Below are 21,609 nucleotides of genomic sequence, written 5' to 3'. Positions count from 1 at the left end.
TAAAATACTGCAATAAAAAAATGAGAAAACTGGCTGATTATTGAGACATTTTATGTCTCTTAATTTTAAGAATGCTTCATAATTACCATATTTCCATCTTTGGCATTTATGTAAAATAATATTATTCCTGATATTATGACAGACACGAAATTGATTGTTCAAGAAATTCTGTACATGTTTTCAATTTCGTTAATTTACGCTTTTAAAAGACATAGAAAAAAAAATATTATAAAAGCGTTTACATTCACAGGATTGCGGAAATCCTCTGGTGGTGAATAGTGAGGTGTCCAATATGCTCGTTAACGACTAACGACGTTTTACACCACGAGAAAAGTACGAAACACAAAAACAGCAACAGTATTAAAAAAACACAGTCGATGTTTTGTAAAAATCAACAATATACACACAAACAGTAAATCGTTATTAAATAACAGAAACAGGGTACAATGCAGCTAGAGAGCTCGCTCTGCTACAAACACTATCATGTCACTAATATGTCATTAATTCACTATCCATTAAAAATATCTGGAAATCACTCTTTTTTACTATCAGACAGATTGTGCAGAAAACAACACTGTAGAATTGAAGCAGTATTAACCTTTCTATTAATTTTGGCCGACTTTTTTGGAATTTCAGATATTTGGCTATTTTTACTAAATGAATAAACTGAAACTTTCAAAGCCCTTGACAAATTTAAATTATATTAAAACAACTGATAAGTGAATATCATAGTTTACTTAATAACTTTTTAAAAAATAAAAATAACAATAGATTTGGGCAAAGGCTTCCTAATTTTTCCCTCATTTATTTCATTTATGACTTGATAATTGCCTTCATTCTTGTTAGTAGAATTTTATCTTAGTACATTTAAGAGATCTCGCCTATCTTCACCATTAGAAAATTTATTATTTCTATTTACTCATTAAATTACCTCGTATTTCATCATCATTTAATGCCCTCTATGCCAAACTCATCTGTGAAGAAAACTTCTTTAATCAATGCCTGTTTCTACATCGAATTGACAATGCTCTGTCTGGGATGAAATGAGACAGCAACATGTAGATGAAAATAGTCCCATTTATCATTTTCCGAAAACAATTTGCTGGGACAAAAAAGTAAAATTCCAACAACGACAGCGAAACGATGGTCACTTGGTTGTCAAAGGCAAGCCTTTCATTACAGGCAGCTTTTCATGTACAAAGACGAAGAAGAATTCGACGGTCAATCTTGTCTAGTCTCCTGTCTTTTGATGGTTGTTATTTCAGAAGTTTATGGGAAAATTATGCTACTTGTATGCACTGCAAATAAAAATAAGAAAAAGTGTTAATAAGAGAGAGGAATTGAAGGCGGATTTAAATTTTTCGCTTTCATTCTTCTTTTAAGACTAAATTTACGAATACCAGGAAATGATAAATTATTGCTTGTTTTCAGTAATATTTGATAGTGGAAGAAGCTTATTCAGTTATGTTTGGAAAATTGAATTTGTTATCTGTTTTTGTGATCAAATATTTCAAATGAGAGATTACTTAATTAGATTTAGATAATAAAGGGTGTCTCAAAATTAACGCAAGATTTGCCACAATTTGCACAGTAAAGTATTTGTAATCTTATTTTAAAAAAAACTATTTGACAGCTGATAATTTAGGGTTAGTAAAAATAGAGCGTTACACGATCCAACAATGAGTTTTCATTGTTCAACAATATTTCAAAAAGTAATGAAAGTCTGGCGGTCACAGTTCAAAAATTTGTAAATTGACCCCCTAAACCGTGTGAGTTAATACCATTGGATTTCTTTCTATGGGGTTGTTTGAAGTCAAATGTCTATGCCAACAAGCCCACAAGCACGCGTGAAATGAAGGAGGAAATTCATCGCTGCATCAACGAAATTCAGCCGCATTTATGCAAAATAGCCATAGAAAATTTCGACAAAAGAGTGCGTATGTACCAGAAAAGTACCAGCGTATGTACCAGTTATTCCATACATAACCCTATCCTCTGTTCTTTACTATTCAGTAAAAATGTAACAATTTAAGGAAAAAAAACTGTGTTTTTCATTTAATTCAAATCTTTCGTTAACACGTTGTTCTATCATGTGAACATAAAACAACGTGTTATTCATTTATACTAATCCTAAACTATCAAATGTCAAATGTTATTATTATTTTTTTTTACTTGGGTTGCGAACAAAGTACTGGACGAATGGTGGCATATTCAAATCTTGATTTAATTTTGGGGCACCTTTTATAATATTTATCTTAGAATAAAGTTCAGATTTTTTAAAGTTACTTTTTTTTACTTACTTTTTTTTAGTTACTTTTTTAATCTTTATTTGGCAATGGAAGTTACTTTTTAAGTTACTTTTTTTTTAATCTTTATTTGGCAATGGAATAACAAAAGGATGAACAATTATATAAAAATTTAAATTGCATAAGCATTTATTAAAACAATAACTACGAGTTTTCCGTAAAATTAATTGAAAGGTATTCTCCAAAATTTTTATAGTTAAAAGTCAATTTTTGAAAAGTATGCACCATCGCTTTGTTATTTAATAGTTTATGAGACACGCTTCTGCGTGTTAAAAATTTCTTTCAATGATTCAAAAAGAAATTATTAATAACAACTAAAATAAATTATTTCTATTTTTTGTTTATTATTTATTTTCATACCTTTATGCAAATATTAAGAATCTATTTTTTTTATATCTGCGGCTATGGAAATGTACAGTTTGGAAATTTACTAATCTTTGGTGTCTTATAAATGAATTAACTCTTTTTTCATAAATTTGACATTTATTTGCTGCTTTTATTCAGTTTCTTGCTATAATTCTTTTAATCATGGCAGAAAAACTGTTTTTATCCGTTAAAGAGTTAACTACATAGCCTTTTAGATTCCTTGCAATATACCGTTTCCTTTCCCAAAATTATTTTCCAATACTATTTACATATAAAACAAGTCTTTTATTTCATAACAGCCAACAGAAAAATGAGACATGCCACACAATTCTCCTCAGCAGAAAGCTTTAATCAATGTCTTTTTTTTTTATCTAAAGTGATAATATTTTCTCGAGCTATAGAATTCAGACGATATTTTGTCAATAAAAATAGTTTCCTTTTTCATTGTTTAAACTCTTCGTCAAGGCTCAAAATGAATTTTTAATCATGGTAGCCATTTGGTTGTCAAATATAATTATTTCATATTGCAGCTTTTTATTTCAAAGGACTATGATATATTCAATAGTCTATCTTCTTTTGATGGTTGTTATTTCAGAAGCTTATGGGAATATTATGTAACAGTCAAAAATTACAAACATTTTCTGCTTGTGAGAATGGAATTAAAAATTCTAATGAAAGAGAAGAACTGAAACCTAATTAAAAATTTTCATCTTTATAGACTAAATTTATGAATTAAATAAGAGTTTATTCATTATTTATTTTACAAATGTTATTTATAAAATTATTCTGGTTCATTTACTTTCGGCTTCATTGCCTTTATCAAATTTTGTGGAATTAATATTAGAACTGAATTGCTATTTATATAAATCTTATTAACAAAATAATGATCTTTTAATAAAATTTGCCTTTTAATGTTTCCAAAATTTGTTCATTTTTCTTTTTGATTTTACATAGCTGAATTACAGAACATGGACTTTTCCTAACAATTATTAGGTAAGCATTTGCTCGATGAATTGCTATGGCGCTTCTACAGAGTTACTTTAAATGTTAAATAAAAGTTCGAATTTGCAAAAAAAGATTTTCTGTATTTTAAATTTCAAATATTTTAATGCTACTCTAAGATTTTGTGTGAGCCACAGTGGCCTGGCTTTCATGACTAAATTTCGTTTTTGATGGTTCGAGTTTCGAAACCTGATTGTATGAAAGAAACGGCGTGTAAGTAGGTCTGAATGAATGTTAAATCTAAATGCATTGGGGTTAAGTATCTTCCAATTGGTTGGTGTGAAAATGTGGAGTGAGATAAATTCTCAGGCATCGTCTTTGTCATTTGATCATGGTTCAAAATTGCGAAGTATATTTCAAAATAGGCCACAAGTCTCTTCAAAGCAAGGCTTAATTACAATTATATTAGGTATTGTAATAGGTATGCACCAATATTTTATGCATTAATTGGATTGCTAAAACTATTATAAACTCATGACCAAAGAGTTTTTAGAATATTTTATTTCTATTATTTCATTATTTAATTTTATGTATTAATTGGATTGCTAAAACTATTATAAATTCATGACCAAAGAGTTTTTAGAATATTTTATTTATATTATTTTATTATTTAATTTTATATATTAATTGGATTGCTAAAACTATTATAAACTCATGACCAAAGAGTTTTTAGAATATTTTATTTATATTATTTCATTATTTAATTTTATGTATTAATTGGATTGCTAAGACTATTATAAACTCATGACCAAAGAGTTTTTAGAATATTTTATTTATATTATTTCATTATTTAATTTCATAGCTTTAATAACATCAGCTTTCTCTCTTTTATCATCGTCTAAAATTTTAACTTCCGCAGATTTTAAAATAATTTAGTTATAAATTTAAATGCAATTCTTCCACAAAATATTGTTCTATAAGAAGTGACCACGGGTACAAAATTCTACGAAAAAAAATTCTGAATAATTCGCTTCAATTCTTTTTAGTTTTATTACCAATTTTTTAATATGCGTTATAGAGTATGTCCTATTCCTATTAACTCCTGTTTCATTTCTTTACTTCCAAAAATATTCACCTTTAGAAAATAAAGACATATCATCCAATTCCTTTGAAAAGAAAGCTTTTAATCGATGTTCTGTTTTTGAAGAGAATTGATAGCATCGTCGCCGGCGATAAAAATCAGACAACACTGCACGGATGGCAATAATCCCATTTTTCACTCCCCAAAACCCTTCATTGGGGCGAAAAATAAAATCGAACAACAGCGGAATGACGGTCATTTGGTTGTCAAAGGCAATCCTTTCATTACATACAGCTTTTCATGTGGAAGGGCGATGAAGAATTCGACGGTCTATCATGTCTCGTCTCCTGTCTTTTGATGGTTATTATTTCAATAGTTTATGGGAAAATTATGCGACGAGCGGGCCCTGCGAACGTTGTGCGCTTATAAGAATGGGGTGGAAAAATGCTAATAAGAGAGAAAGGAACTGTACCCCGGATTTAAAATGTTCACCTCCAGTCAGCCTCTGAAGACTAAATTTACAAATATAAGGAAATGATAAATTATTGTTTATTTTAAAGAGTACTTGTAGAATAACATTTGCATCAGATATGTTTGATTCAATCCTTTTTTTTTAATGCTCATTCGAACTTTAAATTTTTAAGAAGATAAGAAATTAAAGATTATATCTAGCTCTGTATATTATTTAATAATAATTTAATTTACATATAATAAATATGTATGCTTCATCTGTTGTAAGTCTGTACACCTGACGGTTTGACTTAATTTGACCCAATTATAAGTACAAAGATGTGCACCTCGGAATGATAAAAAAAAAAAAAAGAATTTAAAGGCATTACAAATTTCTTTTTGGAATTCTTTCGTGATAACTCCGTAAAATATTATTGCAAACACTTATTATGATATCATGTCTTTTTAATGATATCAGATTAACAGTCGTGTAATTTTTTTTAATATTGATGATTTTTTTAAGCATATTTTTTTACCAGTTATTCAAAAATGGTTTTCCTTTTGGAAATGGAATTAAGACTGTTTTTATCGAATAAGTATACAATATAAACTTTTATCAAATAAGTTTAATCAAATAAATTGTCTATTACAGCGAATTTTTCTCCCATTTTTAGAATTTAAGATGTGTAGTTTACAATAGGAATAACAAGAAGAAATACAGGCATGGCGATAGATAATTGGCATTTAGAAAATTGCTTACATGGTCTATTAAATTACTAATAATACTATAATGTCTAAGCCTGCTTTACATTGAGAAGGTTCATGTACAAAATTAATAAAATGGGTGTAAGGATATGGAAATTCGGGGCTTTAATTTATGTCTCGATTTTATACTTAAAGATATTTTTTGATTTAATTATAAGTATTAATTCGTGTATAAAAGATTTAGTTTAAATACAACAATGTTCATAATGAGTTAATGGGTAATCAAAGACAATTTAAGTAAATCTAAGTAATAAATTATTAATAATTTAGGACTGATTGATAAAAGTTTGAATTAATTAATTTGAAATCAAATAAATTTTTAATCTTGTTAACTTGCCGGCGTCCTGACCTAGAATTAGCGTGCCTTCCCCGTGATCTGGGCGTCCCGGGTTCGAGTTCCAGTTCGGGCATGGTTGTTCTGCACTTTGTCTTCTATCTGTGAAAGAGCCCCCCTATAAAATTGGTTGTGCAAGGCGAGTGTGTGAATGTCATCTTCATATGAGCTAGAAGTCAGACTTCTGCCCTCGAGTGCTCAGAGGTCTTTACCCTCAGAAGCTACTGCACCCTCTTTTCGTTGTAACGTGGACACGGCATTATCATAATCTTAACTTAATATTTTCTTACTTGACAAAGAACATTCTCTCAATAATTTCTACTAACCAAACGTTCATTAGATTAATAACTATAATCTTTCTGAAAAGTACTTTCACGTTTTGCCTCAGTTAAAAATTGAAAGTGACTATTAAAAATTCGAAATACTTATCTAAAATCATATTTAATATTTAATAGTTATTGGTACTTACATGGTGAATATTTTCTTTTGCTTATTTTTTAAACAATATCATATATACAACAAATATCATGACTGTATATTTTTGTATATACAACAAATATCATGACTGCATATTTTTGTATTTACAACCATTATACAATTGTATGGTTGTATATACAACCGTAATATCACGATTTTTTATTGATATTATTAATTTTCGTTACTATAAGTAGCCATTCAATAACCTATTTGAATGCTTTATTTAAAACATTCAAAATGTTTGGTCTCATAAGTTTCTACTTCCTTAATATGTCATTTTAAAGGTAATGAATTATTTATTTCTTAGAAGGAATTTTATCGTTACATTTCTGGAGGTTAATTATTGTGCCTATAAAATTATTCGGAAAGTTTCGTTCACGATTACAAAATGAGCTGGATGCCCCATTTGCTAATACGCTCGTCTCATATTTCCCCATCGCTTTTAATTTAACACTAGAAAATTGAGAAGTGTCAGAAAGTAGAAAGTTCTTTTAATCAATATTCTGTCTTTGGAACGAATTGATATTATCCAAGCTGGCGATGAAAATTAAACTGCGTCATGTGGATGAAAATTGTCCTGTTTTAAATTGCTTAAAACTCTCCATCGAGCCCAAGAAAAAAAGGAAGAATGTGGAAACTATAGTCTGAAACACTGCAACATGAGTTAACCCTTTAAAGGGTCATTTTTTTCTAGTCATATTACGTTAAAATATTTTTAGGCTTGAAATTAAAATAAGAAAAGGGATTCATTTAGCTTATTAGATAAATTTAATTTGATTAATTAATTAATTTGGTTAATTAATAATTAAGTAACAAATCAAGACACATCATTTTGTATAAGATAAAGAACTGAAGCATCTAAGTTTCTGTCTTTCTAAAAAAATTTGCAGAACTTATGCCAACCTACATAATTTCATACAAAGACTGATAAATTTGGTGGGAAGCAAACTTCCCACGGCCCTAGAAAGGATTAAGATAGATTCGTTCTACCTTTTCTTCGTCTGTCTTTACTGCAGCATTCATTATAATATTCTTGCTTAAAGTCTCTTACAATAAGTAATTCCCAGAAAGAAAGCATGCCTTTAACTATCAATGTTATTTCATCATCAGGTTGATAAATTCACAAAAATATGTTAAAATAATTCTAAATACAAGTTATCTACATTAAATTTCTAATAAAACGATGTAAATTATGTATTAAGAAAATGTATATTATTATTTTTTAAATTTACAAGTAAAAACAAGCACGTAAATGAAATTCGTGCCGCTTAAAAGCGATTTTTCAAATTTGAAAAGTGAAAATATAATTCTTTTGCAATAAAATACTCTACAGTTATTGAAGAAAATCAGTAAAATTAGAAAAAAAAACCACTTTTTATCCGGAACAAAAAAAAGTAACTGTCTTTGAGGTTGTCAAATTCACAAAATGTATCTTTGAAATAGTTGACTAGATAGGAAAAAGTGTGAGGGAATTATGGGTTTGTCCTTGAAGTTTCTCTCTAAGTAAAACTATGACTGGACGTCGAGACTTAAGTTCGACTCTTCCAAAATATCTCACTCAGTAGATTTTAGAGAGATTTTCGAAGCGTTCAATTCCCTGAAAGCTATGAACGTACATTTGGTAACTTTATATAATATTCCAGTATTTTATGCAAATAATTTTTTACTTCAATCTTCATAGTTGAGGATACTACTCATAACATTTTCATTGATTTTTCGTGAAAAAATTTCATTTTTGTGTCAATAAAAATATCTTTACTGTTTGTTTTAAGTTTCAATAATACATAATTGGCTCGAACACTTAAGAACTGTTCCATGCTTTTTGGTTGGCGTATTCCTGAGTTTAAGAATTATTGTTTTGTTACCTTGATAAAGAATAATATTACAAGGGGTGTCCAAATGAAAAAGTACGAAACGACACCGTGGGTATAAATGAAGAGTTTATACATAGTATACACCATAAGCCTGAGCACAACGATCCCATTGATTAATCAGCCGAAGGATTCCTTGTTCCCAGAGTTCCTGTGGCCATGACGAGATCCAGTCCTTCACAGCGTCCTTGAGTTCGCCGTCCGAGATGAAGCGCTTCCCTTTCAGATGTTTTTTCAGGGGACCAAACACATGAAAATCACAGGGCGACATGTCCGGGATGTAGAGTGGATAGTCGAACTGCTCCCACTTGAATTTGGCCAGTTCCACGTGTGTGACCCTGGACACATGTGGACGCGCGTTATCATGGAGCAGAACCACACCCTCAGTGAGTATACCCGGTCTTTTGTTCTTGATGGACCTGTGTAGTCTTCGGAAATGTCTCACAGTACACATCGGAGTTAATGGTTCTTCTGTACTCGAGATGTAGAACACGCCATGTAAATTGGACGGCTCTCTTTATAAGAGCCTCTTCTCTATCCTGCGCATGTGGGCGCCCACGCATGCTCCAATCTACGCAGGAGACTCCAATCGCATCCCTATATGTTTTGCTACGTTCTCCCATAGCGGCATAGACAAATATGTTAACGGTTACGTTGTTACGATGTTTCGTACCTTTTCATTTGAACACCCCTTGTACACGAGTTTGCCCTGTCTCTTTACGGTTGTTATTTCAGTATACTTTTGAAGACTAAATTTTCAAATACAAGCTGATAGTTAAGAATTGTTTATTTTAAAAGACGCTTAATATGAATGATGTTAAATTTATTAAAATTAAATTAATTATGAAATTCACATAACGGAAGCATTCTAATTTTATTTAAGTAAAAATATTTAAAGTAAATTAATTTTTAAAAAAGTAAATAAAAAATAAATAAGTTTTAAGTAAAATTATTATGTAATAACTAGGATGCAAGAATATCGTTAATTAACTTTTGAGTATGTACAATTTTCCTATATACAATATCAGTCCAAAATTATATTTAGACAGTGAATCTGCAAAATTTATGATTAGTGCATATTATATATATATATATATATATATGAGAATATTTATTCCCATTAAAAAGGCTAATGCTGGAGCAGAAAAGCAAAAATTAATTAATAAATAATTAACATAAACATAGTTAACAATTATTATTATTTAAATGCAACCGAAACATATATGAAACATATTGTATTTCTTTGTTTGGAGGCATTTGCATCTAAAAGTAATGAACGGAATAAAACAAAATAACATATAAAGATTATAGAAGGCCTGAGATAAATTTCACAAAAAATTACCAGACGACCTAGATGTAATATATAGTATACGAGGAAGATCGATACTTTAAAAATATTGCAAGAGAACCGAAGATTCTAAAGTTGATTACTGAAAGATTATGTTTCGTAAATTTCATGTTACAGGTAATTAATTTTTATATAATTTTTAATCATTTAAATATTTATGAAAGCTTACATGATCCTTTTTTGTGTTTTTATTGCGACGTTTTTTCTTCCGACAGCATTAATATGACTTTTTAAATATTTTAACTTACTGTGGTTTGTCTATGAACTTAGGTTTCATTATATTCAGTATTGTAATTACAAATACATTCCTATAAGAGACAGTTCTATTACGTCCATCTTGAATGTTTAATCTTTCATGAAAAATTCCATTATCTCAGAAATCATGTATCGAAACTGAAAAATTCATGGTGGTATTATTAAAATCTTATTGTAGGAAAGAGAGTACAATATTAACGAACCAAACCTCGTATTTTAAATTTTTGCATAAAAGAATAATTTTTTATTTAATACTTTTCTTTTGCCTCATTTATGATAAATATTCCTGATATTACAAACTGAGACGAATTTAAAATAAAAAAAAGAAGGAACGACTGTCCGTCGTTTTAAAACTATTGCAATCTCCAAACCATTTCTCTCGAACATTATACGCCTCACAATAATTGGTGCATTCCGTGAGCGAAACGGATTAAGTGCTCTAAATCGTCCTTTCTTTTCGCACGATTACCGATGAATCCTGTTTAAATCAGCAATAATGACAATCTTTATGCCAAAACACTTTCCCAAGGAGCAATCGCAATGGCTGCCGTCACGCAGAAACGGGCTTAAGCTGGTTCCGTCCACCAATGAGCGGAGGTTTTTCATTTCTTCTTAATGAACGGTCCTGTAAGCGATTTGTTTCTCGCAAATGGGGACATTTTCTTGCCGGTAATGGCGGTTTCCTCTTCTAGCTTTGCTGGAGATTTTATTTCATTTTTACGAGTTGAAATGAGAATATATAGGAAGGTCGTAACACGGATGATTAGTTTTCCAATCTCTGTTAAATACGCTTAAACGCTCGGAACAGACTTTTTACTTGTTCATAGAGATACCGATTCAGTACTGAACAACTACCTATTAGTATTAATCAGGAAAATAGGGGAATAAGAGTTTCAAAAGGGTTTTGGTTGGGTTTAAATTGCGTTAAGCAGTCATTACCACTTGGTAATGTGCATATTATTTTTATTATCTCTCGTGTTAAATTTGCTTTGGTTTTAAAAATGGATAGAAGAACGACCTGTAATAAATTTGAATTTTGAATTGTCCTTGCAGAAATAAATGATGACTAACATGAAGCTCTGTAAAATGTGATAGCTTGGAAAATTTTATCTAAGAAAATTCATGATTTTGCCTATTCTTTCTTCAAAATTGTATTATAGCAGAAATAACTTTAAAATATCACATTAATTTAATTTAAATCAGTAACGACATTTTACATCAATTTAATATACATTTTACAACAATTCTGAGGAAATTTTCAGTTTAAATTTGAAAATGTATTTCGTTTGAGTGATAATGTAATCGAGTGATACATGCTTTCTCTCTCTCTCTCTCACACTCAAACACACAAATGCGCATCACATTTAATGTGTGATTATATATTTATTGCCTTAAACCCACTGGCCAAATTGCTTCAAACTTCACAAGCGAATTAATCGCTATTAAAGAGGCTTGTACCCATTTTCGCTCTCATTCTCTAAACGACTCAATAAAAGAAATTGTGATTTTCTCAGATTCAAAATCAGCACTCGTAGCCATACTTAGAGGTAAAACAACAATAACGAAAGAAATTAATACCCTTCTCCATTTACTAAATATACCTTGCATTTTCCAGAGGATCCCAGCTCATGTTGGAATTGAGGGGAACGATTGTGCTTATGCCCTTGCAAAGGAAGCACGCGACGAAGACCAACCTCGAGTAGACACCTGTGCAGATGCGAATGCTGCCGCCAGGCGAAGGGTCTAAAACCAGCATCTTAGCAAGGCAACAATATCCGATCTAAACTGCCCAAGAAACCTTTCCTCTACAATAGCTAGGCTACGTGCTGGACATCTCAAAGGCATGAAGATCTCACGAACCAATATAAAATCCTATCCCATCTGCAGGTACTGTCCCCATTCGAAACTAACTCCAGATCATGTTTTTGACTGCCAGGCCATTATCGGTTCCTTCTTTCAACTTAGAGCACCCCCAATCGAAATCCTCCATAGCCATCGGGTTCCAGAACTTGCAGATCTTGTCACCAAGGCTTTTGGAGGACTTTAATCTTTTGTACTAGCACTGTATGCATAGACACGACAACAACATATTGTCTTAAGATGATCGACTAAGTTCTGGACAAAAGTTTCGAAAATTTGTATTTTTTAGTGTTTTTGTGGTGTTTGGAAGATGATGACACATGAAATCAGATATTGGAGTATATTTGGAATTTTTAATAAATTTCTTAAATTATTTAACGCATCGTAATATCTCATACTCATATGAATATATGATAATAAGATTCTTCATTCATATTCGAAGTTCTTAAGCACTCTTATAAGCTCATCGATTGTTATCTCTCTAGTTATAATAACAAGTGTGACTACCACAAATAACTGTATCAATTTCCCAATTTAATTTGTCGAAATCGACTATTTCTTTTATAAAAGCTACTGAGATACTTTGTGCATACTTGAAGATTTGGTTTTATTCCTGATATTTTAAAATTTTATGTGCTTAGTTAAATTTTGCTTCCATAAACGTGGCGCCATCTGTTGGCGCATTTCAGAAAACTATTCTCAAGATTCCATAATAGTTAAAAGAATGCATTGTTAACTCAAGCCTAAAAAGTTGGAAATAATTAAAATATTTCTAATTTTAGCACATTACATAAAAAAGTCATTTCATAAATAATTTTTATCAAGTTTATTTTTTACGTCGATGCAAATGATCTTTATTCGTCTTTTATCCAGCCTGGGCAATTCAATTTTATTAACCTTTATTTGAGCTCTTTAATTAATTAAAGCCAACTACACTACAACCAATGAACGTTAAAAAAACGAAACTCCTCCCAGTTAAATAAATAGGAACTAATGACAAAGCATTAAACATGCACGGAACTACCATTCCCATACAGCGGCAGAAAATGCCATTCACTTCTTAAATTGACTCACTTTCGAATCGATGGAATGCCCTTACATAGATGTACTTCGCGAAATATATGTCTAATTAAAGTGCTGCCGTCAACGCTTTCTCAACGGTAGCGAAACAATTACATAGTGCCGCTACAGACAGAGCTATGTTCTCGCAAACACAGAGGATACACTTAACGAAGTTAAGATTCACTTTGGCGAATTAGTTGTTTCATTCTAAGAGTTGATTGAATTTTCTAAAAGATCCTGCTCGTAAGGTCGTTTGGTTCTAGAGAGTTTTGTTTTAGAATAAGTTTTTTTCCCTCATTCTCAATTTGATTTTTGTTTAAATAATTTTTTTTGTAAGAGATTTTTTCTTAGGGGTTAATTTTTTTGTGCATAGGGTTGAAAAAAATTATAGTAAATGTTTTTTAAAAAATCTGTTTTGTACATTAAAAAACTGCTTATTTTATTTACAATTAAATGTAGTGTTTATTTTAATCTACTTTATTGCTTTAAAGATGAATTCTTTTTTGCTTTAACTTAGTAACTTTCATTTAATTGTTTTTAAAAATATGTTTTTTTTGAAAGAAACAAAATATGACTAATTTTTTTAAGTTTTGCATATTTTTGTCAAGGATTTTTTTTTTCTAATACAAAGACCTTTTTTTTTTGGTACGGATTGAAAAAATTAGAAGTTGAATCCTATTTATTCAGAAGATCTCGCCGGATGGGGAAAATATATGATAGTTGATTTCTCATATATTTCTTAGTAGCTGTCCTGAATCGAAATACATGTGAATCAAAAGACCAGATGTGGTTCTGACCGTGACCCACGGGAGATCCCCTGTATTCCCATGGGTCCAGTTCTGACATGTTGAGTGTGTGCTAGAGAATTCTGGGAGCCTTCCAAATGTACCAAGAACTTATTAATGGGCATTGAATTCTGAAGGCCGATTCTGAGAGTAATTCTAAATGAAAATCTGTTTAGTGGGCATTTAACAGTGAGTTATTCTATATTTAATCCCTAGATCTTACTCTGCCATTCTTGGGATATGTAATAGAAAATAAATATTTATCTTATTCTGTATTTAATCTCTAGATATTTATCTGCCATTCTTGGGATATGTAATAGAAAATAAATATTTATCCTATTCTGTATTTAATCCCTAGGTCTTATACTGCCATTCTTGGGATGTGTAATAGAAAATAAATATTTATCTTATTCTGTATTTAATCCCTAGATCTTATCCATTCTTGGGATATGTAATAGAAAATAAACATTTATCTTAAATTATTGAAGATGAGAATATTGAAAACTTACCATGCTACCGTGGATGCTCTATAGGACAATTTAAATTGCTAATTTTCCTTTTAAACTTCCTGTGTTAATTCGCCAGTCAATTCAAAAATTACTTTTTGAAATTTTTATATCTATACATTTTTTTATGCTTTGATTTAATGATTTCAGAAAAACTATTTCCAAACAAAGCATATTTTGTTCATTGAAGGAGTCAGTCCTTACAAATTTTAGACAAAATTATGCTCCAATAATTGTCGAAAATGTTCAATTTATTCAAAGATATTGTATTTCAATTTTTTTTTCTAAACTCCTGTACATGAAAGTTTGATAAAAAAAATTTAAAAAAGTTTCTTTTAAATATTTAACACCATTTATTCAAAAATTTCCTTTATTGCTATGCATTATTTGCTTTTAGAACAGCAAAATCAAAATTTCAAAGAGAGTAAAAGCTGTTTTTTCAAAACATTATTCAAAGTACAACATAGAGAACTTGCTATGTCACTTTTAAATCTATATTAATCATTTGCGGGAATAGGAAATTTAACATCGACAACTAACTAATTTCAGTAGATATAATATTAATATTACTTTGAAACTTTTATGAATCTTCGATGCAATCATCAAAGTTGTGTACATCTTATTTTTAATGAATAGGGAGCTGTGGACTACATGCAGCAGTATCAATACCAATTCTATTGATATTCAGATGGAGCAAAATATTTCTTTAATAACCTCTGAAACAGTTCGGCAGCAATCCATGGCGGATATTTTTCGTTACAGGGATTAAAGGTTTCTATACTCCAGCTCCGTTAATTTTGTAGATAGAGCGATCTGTCGCTTTAGAAATTTCTTGATTTATTCGGAGCAACACGTGACTGATTATTTTTACTCGCTAGATTAGAGAGTTTCTCTCCTTGAGTTTATTCCCTTTTGATTATGGCTAAATTCCAAAGCGGAAAGAATCAACGAATGACATTCTTTACAGAACAGTTACAGAGATTTTTAAAGCATCAGTTCGTTCCATCTGAAGAATAAACAAAACTAATTCGAATTCAAAAGATCTACGACTATATTACTGGAATTGCAAGAATTTACTTGAATTACGGAATTGCAAGATCTCATACCGCATTTTATAGATTTGTGTAGTATTGTTTGTATCAGGAAGCACAGACTGACAGACGTCCCAAGGATTTGATTGATCCAAGTTTTTGAATTATTGTACTCAATTATACGTGGACAGTCAGACAGACAGATTTTCTCTGAACGGATTTCTTATAAAATTTGATACAATTTTAAAGTTTAAATGCAAACACCATATTTGATCCGTCTAGCTGAAACAGTATTTGAGTTATCAAGTTCGAAAACAAATAAACTTAATTCCAGAAATGTGAATTAAAGAAAAATTGGAGAATTGTCAAAATTTCGGGATCGAATTTTTTGCAGTTACAATAATTTCTTTTTATAGACTTTATATACGGAAAAGTAAAAAATTGGTAATTAAAAAAAATTGTACATCTAAGCTATGATAAATTTTGAGAATGCATATTTTAAATTTTTTTTTTCATTGGAATGTAATAAAATTACAACCATTTTGAAGAAATATATAAAAAGGTTTAGATAAATATCTTTGAAATTAATTAAATAAAATGCAGCTTGTTTAAAAGGGAATAAAAGAAAGCTTTGATTGTTTAATTTATAAATTCAAAAGTTTAATTTCAATGACATTATTAATATCATATTTTAACTTTAGAAAATTCTACAAGGAGCATTTATATAGTAATTTCAGAACCAACAAATGGCTCATTTAAAAATATTTTTTGTAATCTTTTTCTTGGATTTCCATTTGGAATAAAAGATTTTCATTGAATATTTCATTTCAGTATTTTTAATGCTGACAGTTTTCAGTAATTGAAAAATCCAAATTCTTTTTATTTTTAACGAGTGATTAAGTCTTTAACAATTATAATTATTTATCAACAAGTCCTGATAAAATCATCCATAAGTTTTAAAATCTTTTACCAGTTAATGTTTCTCGTTTTATTTTTTAGTATACGAAGCATGCTTGCACGCACGCACGCACGCACGCACGCACGCACACACACACACACACAGACCCACACACACACACACACACAGACCCACACACACACACACACACACACACACAGACCCACACACACACACACACACACACACACACACACACACACACACACACACACACACACACACATACACACACACACACACACACACACACATTTCCTGAATCCGAAAAACATATTGCCGGAATTATGTCTGTATGTAAACATGGTCAAAAACTATTTAAACTAAAGGGGGAACGGCATGTATTCTGTATACATGACAGCATGTATGTATACATGTATTCTGTGTACATGCAGGCAGTCTGTTTGATAACTCGATATCTACAAAACTTAAAGAGAATGAATGAATGAAATTTATTACAGAAATCTTTTAAAGTGTAGATACGTATTTAAGTTTAAATTATATCCTTCAATAGGTTAAACATCTGTCAGCTTAAACCTTCTCACGCATTTTAAATGCGTAATTCAGAAACACAAAGACATAAATAAATGAAATTTCATACATTATTTTAGAATCTAAATACTAAATTTGCATGAAATTCATAAATTTGTTGACTTTTTGTCGGTCACTATTTTTACGTAAATTGAAATGTGATTAATCTAAAGCGCAATGACAAATAAATAAAGTTTCATTAAGCTATCGTTTTACCATTGCAGTTCTTTGTTAAATTTTATTTTCAATCATTCGAAAAAATGAGTTCGAATATTCGGTTTTCTTTTTTGTACTACGATGCGCGAAGTTCTCACTTGCGATCCCCTGAAAACAAGAATTTGAGGAATTGTAATGTATACTACATTGACCGGAGTCCACAGTTTTTTGCAAAGGAGGAGGGATTATAATACTTTTATAAGAATATATGCGAAAAAGTACTGAGAATCCAATATCAATGGTTTAGTTTGTTAAAAAAATACTCTATAAATTAAACTGAAGAGATTTAATTTGACTTAAATATAATAGCATAATAATTCATAAAAATAATTAATCCTTCATTAAACATTACTAATATTTCCGGCAAATTGTTAGCGCCCAATTGCGATATGTTTCTGTGAACAATACAATTACTTCACTGCATGTTTCAATATGGAATTTTCATGGTTAATAAATTTTCTTTGTTACTTTTTGCATGTGTTGATATCTAAAAAAAGTATCTAATTTTCAAAAGATTAAATAAAATTCATAGCGAAAATAATATTATTATTTATTAATATGCTTAAGAGAAAAGGAATGCATATATGAAATATATAATGTTTATATTGAAGATTAATTATCTATGTTTATTTATGGTTGATTAAAGGTTAATAAATATTTAATGATCTCGATCATGGAAAGAACATACTTTTTTGTATGCATGCTAATTTATTAAGTTTGAAAGAAATTAAGAAATACATTTCCCTTTCTATTAACTAAACTAATTTGAATATATACGAAAATTAATTGGATTATTTAATAAATAATTTTGTCGAAATAATCAGGAAAATATTAATAACTTACCTTTTTATTATTTAAATGTTAATTAAATTAAGATATCATACTTCAAGATTACTGAGATATAAAAATCAATGATATTTACTTCGTACATTGGTAAATATTTATTAGAAGATTCGTTTAATTATAAATAGTGATTAAATCTTTATTGCAAGATATGAATTGGGAATATGGTGGCTAGAAATAAAAGTTAATAAATGGTTCATTCAGTATACTGCTAAAAAATTAAAAAGCATAAAAATTTCGATAATGCAATTTTAATAGTTTTCTGTTTTTCCTTACACTATCCCTTCTCCAACTATCTCTACTTAAAAATCTCCAAATAAAGAGAGTCTTATGAAAAGCGTAATTATTCAAGGCATTTAACTGTACTTTGAATAATGATACGTGTCAAGTGAATATGTTTTATTACGAATCTGCAGTTTTGCTTCCCTGCAGAGTTAGTGCCATCATAGGAAAGACCGTTTTACTCTAAATTCCATTGGATGCTTATCGGATGCCGGATTAATGACCGCCGTGTTGGCGACAAATTGACAGCCATTTGGCCCTGAATTTGGCGACAAAATGGATGATACTAGAATGTTTAGGAATTTTGGAGACAAATTCATTAGGACGTGATTTAAGGTGATCTTTCTAGAACTTTGTCTGCCCTTCCTTAGGAACTATAAAAGACCTTGAGATAGAGCAGGATTCGTTCGTTTTAGTTCAGTTCAAATTATTAGTTGAACGAGTTCTCACTCTGGCCACTTCGAGTTGTTTATTATTGTTGTGCTGCCAGTGTTCTGCTGTTTGCTAGAAGTGCTGCTGTTTATTGCTTGTGTCCATCTCTGCTGTGTTTTGTCGTTTGTGTATTCGTTTTAAAAGACGTCGTTATTTGTTATTGATGCCTATTGATTGTGTTAACATATAAACACTACACCAAAACCATTGTATTTACGGACTTTGTGGAGGAAGTTACGTAATAATATTGAATCCATTTTTCTCAAAAATTCTCAACGCACTGTTTAGCGAATATATCATGTGACTTTGTTCCAAAATTCTGAAGTTCCTCGCAATTGCTCCTATCATTGCTTCGGAAGGTGATAATATAAATATAAATAAATTAAACTGAATTTAACCCAAATTTAAAAACAATTCAAAAGTTTTGTTGACAGTTTCTTCACTTAATATCTTATAATCAAGAAAACTCTACCGGTTTACTTTGCACTTTTTAAATACCACTACCACCCACGCACTCACTAATTTATGGAATGGAATTCAAATAAATATGTAGAGTTTCATTATTGAAAGTCACCAGTGGTCTTAAGTAACTTTAATGGATGTTTCTTACAATAAAGGTTAATGCGGAAAATTTTTATGCCTCCTTTTATCCAAGAAGTAAACCTTACTATACCATGTTAACTCAAATACCAAATGGTGTAACATATCTATCTAAATTCATCAATCGGATCATAGAATTATGATAATGGGGAAGTAAAGCATCTTCATTTTTACTTCCTAGTGTACGTAGTATAGGGAAAATATAGTATATTCTAAAATTTTAGTAGTATAGTTCTAAAAATTTAAACTCGAGATTTTGACGAATCTCCACTCTTTAAATCTCACCAAGTTCGAAAAATGCAATTTTGGAAAATGTCCGTCTGTCTGTGACAAAAATAACTCAAAAACAATTTGATCTAGACGGTTGAAATTTGTTATAGGTCTTTAAACCAAATTTTAATTCTGTCAATTTGGTATTCAAATTTGAAAACTTCTGTCAAATTTTGACCACAAATCGTTTAAAGGAAGTCAACCTGTCTGAATATAAGCTACAGAGTGGTGTTATGATGGAATATTGTAGAAGTTTTGAGGGAGAAAATCGGTTTAAGTGTAATTCATGTTATGTATGCAACTTTCCAAATTTTGAGGGCTTTAAAAAAGACCTCGAGTTACTTCAGAATGGTACGCTGGTCTTTTAAACTCAACTAATAAATAATTCAAGTGATGATTAAATAAAATTTCTATGCAAAATCCTTTTCTAAGCTATTCTAACCATATTTTCTTTAAAAAAATTATTAAATATGATTATTTAGAGATTATTTTAACAGCATATCTTCTTAAAAACAACCCATCTCATAATAAAACCAGCGTTTCGATTTTGATTTGATCCCTATTACTGTATCTTGCTAGAATTTTCTTTCGTCTTTAAAACAATAAGCTGCTAAAAGATGTTAAAGTTATTCTTCTGCAAGATCGGTCTGACAAAAGAAAGGACATTTCAAAAGCCTCTAGAACATCTTTGACAAGAACTAAGCTTGCATTCTGTTCTGTTAAAAAGAAAAGCGATACCTCCATTAATGCGGTTCGTTAATGTTCCAAATGACTCGAACAAAGGAAAGCGCGATCTTTTTTTTAATTCTTTATTCAGAGTGTTGCCATCGCTAAAGGACAAATTCGTGTCGTTTACTTAAAGGAGAAATTTTAATGAGGTTTCGAACGCGTTAAAATTGTGCATTTTATGTGTGTGGTTTACGTGGTGGAAACTAAAGGAAAAGAGTAGGAAAAAAGTTATAAATGAGGAGATATAACTTTGGAATTATTCTCTCTGTTATTGTTTTTGTTTTGTGTCGTTTCAAGTTTAAATTTTGGGAGGTAAGAGAAAAGTTTTCGCCATGAATAATGCATGATTATTGCTGCTGAAATGAATTTTTGTCTTTCGCTTGTAAAAGCACATTTGTCACATCTTGCTTGCGATGCATGGCATTTTATTGTTTTAAATTCAAATCTTTAACAAAGCATTAACCGTGAATGAAGATATTTTGAAAAGCATGAAGATATTATGAACTTTTTTGTTTCTCCTTTTTGCTGTAAAGATAAAAATGACCTAAAGTTTTGGTGCTTTTAACTAAAACTTATGGCTTTGATGTCGTTAATCATATCCTTCTTTTAACAAAACATTAATTTTCTAGTGATAATGAGATGATTTCGTTTCACTGCATTATTTATCATTTAAACTTTATTAGTATTAATGCTATTGAGTAAAAGCAGGACTTTTACTATTCAAAAGTATGTTTTTTTCGTCTTAGATAATATTTGTTTATTGAGTTATTTTACATTTTCGTTCTCCATTTCACTTTTAATAAACTATATCTTCTTTTTCACATCTTAGTTTTGTTTTGGCGGTAATTTTTCTATTTCTGACAAATTGTGAATCAACAGCAAACTATATTCATGTATATGACAATAATTATTATAAAGTGTCTTTCGATATTTGGTTATCACAATTTTTACTTCTTCCCTTGATGCTTTGATATACTATTTCCACTCTTGTGATACTTTTGTCTAATTTTGTTGGCCCCTTTTCTATGTTTCTGATATGTGGAAAATCAACATATTGTATTTTAATATACTTACGAATTAGTATAGAACACTTCTCAATCGATTTGTTATAATATCTGATTTGATAACTAATAATTGTATATTAGAAGATGGTTATTCCAGATTTTTTATTATGAAGAGCTAAAAGCAGTCTCACTAAACAAGCACACATAAATTTTAGAGTTATAACAGTCGACATTTAAATGTTATTGAATTAAAAAAATAGCGAAAGTGTCACCCTCCTCCCCAAAAAAAAAAAACAATATTTATT

General features: G+C 30.0%; 1 long non-coding RNA gene across 1 annotated transcript in view; it reads right to left on the bottom strand.

Moving 5' to 3' along the window:
* LOC129984268 (uncharacterized) overlaps positions 1-21,609 on the bottom strand; it is a 55,973-nt gene that overhangs the window by 862 nt on the left and 33,502 nt on the right. The window lies entirely within an intron of this gene.

This window comes from Argiope bruennichi, chromosome 9 (assembly GCF_947563725.1).
Source record: "Argiope bruennichi chromosome 9, qqArgBrue1.1, whole genome shotgun sequence".
NCBI lineage: Eukaryota > Metazoa > Arthropoda > Arachnida > Araneae > Araneidae > Argiope > Argiope bruennichi.
This window is presented reverse-complemented; position numbering and strand designations above follow the sequence as displayed.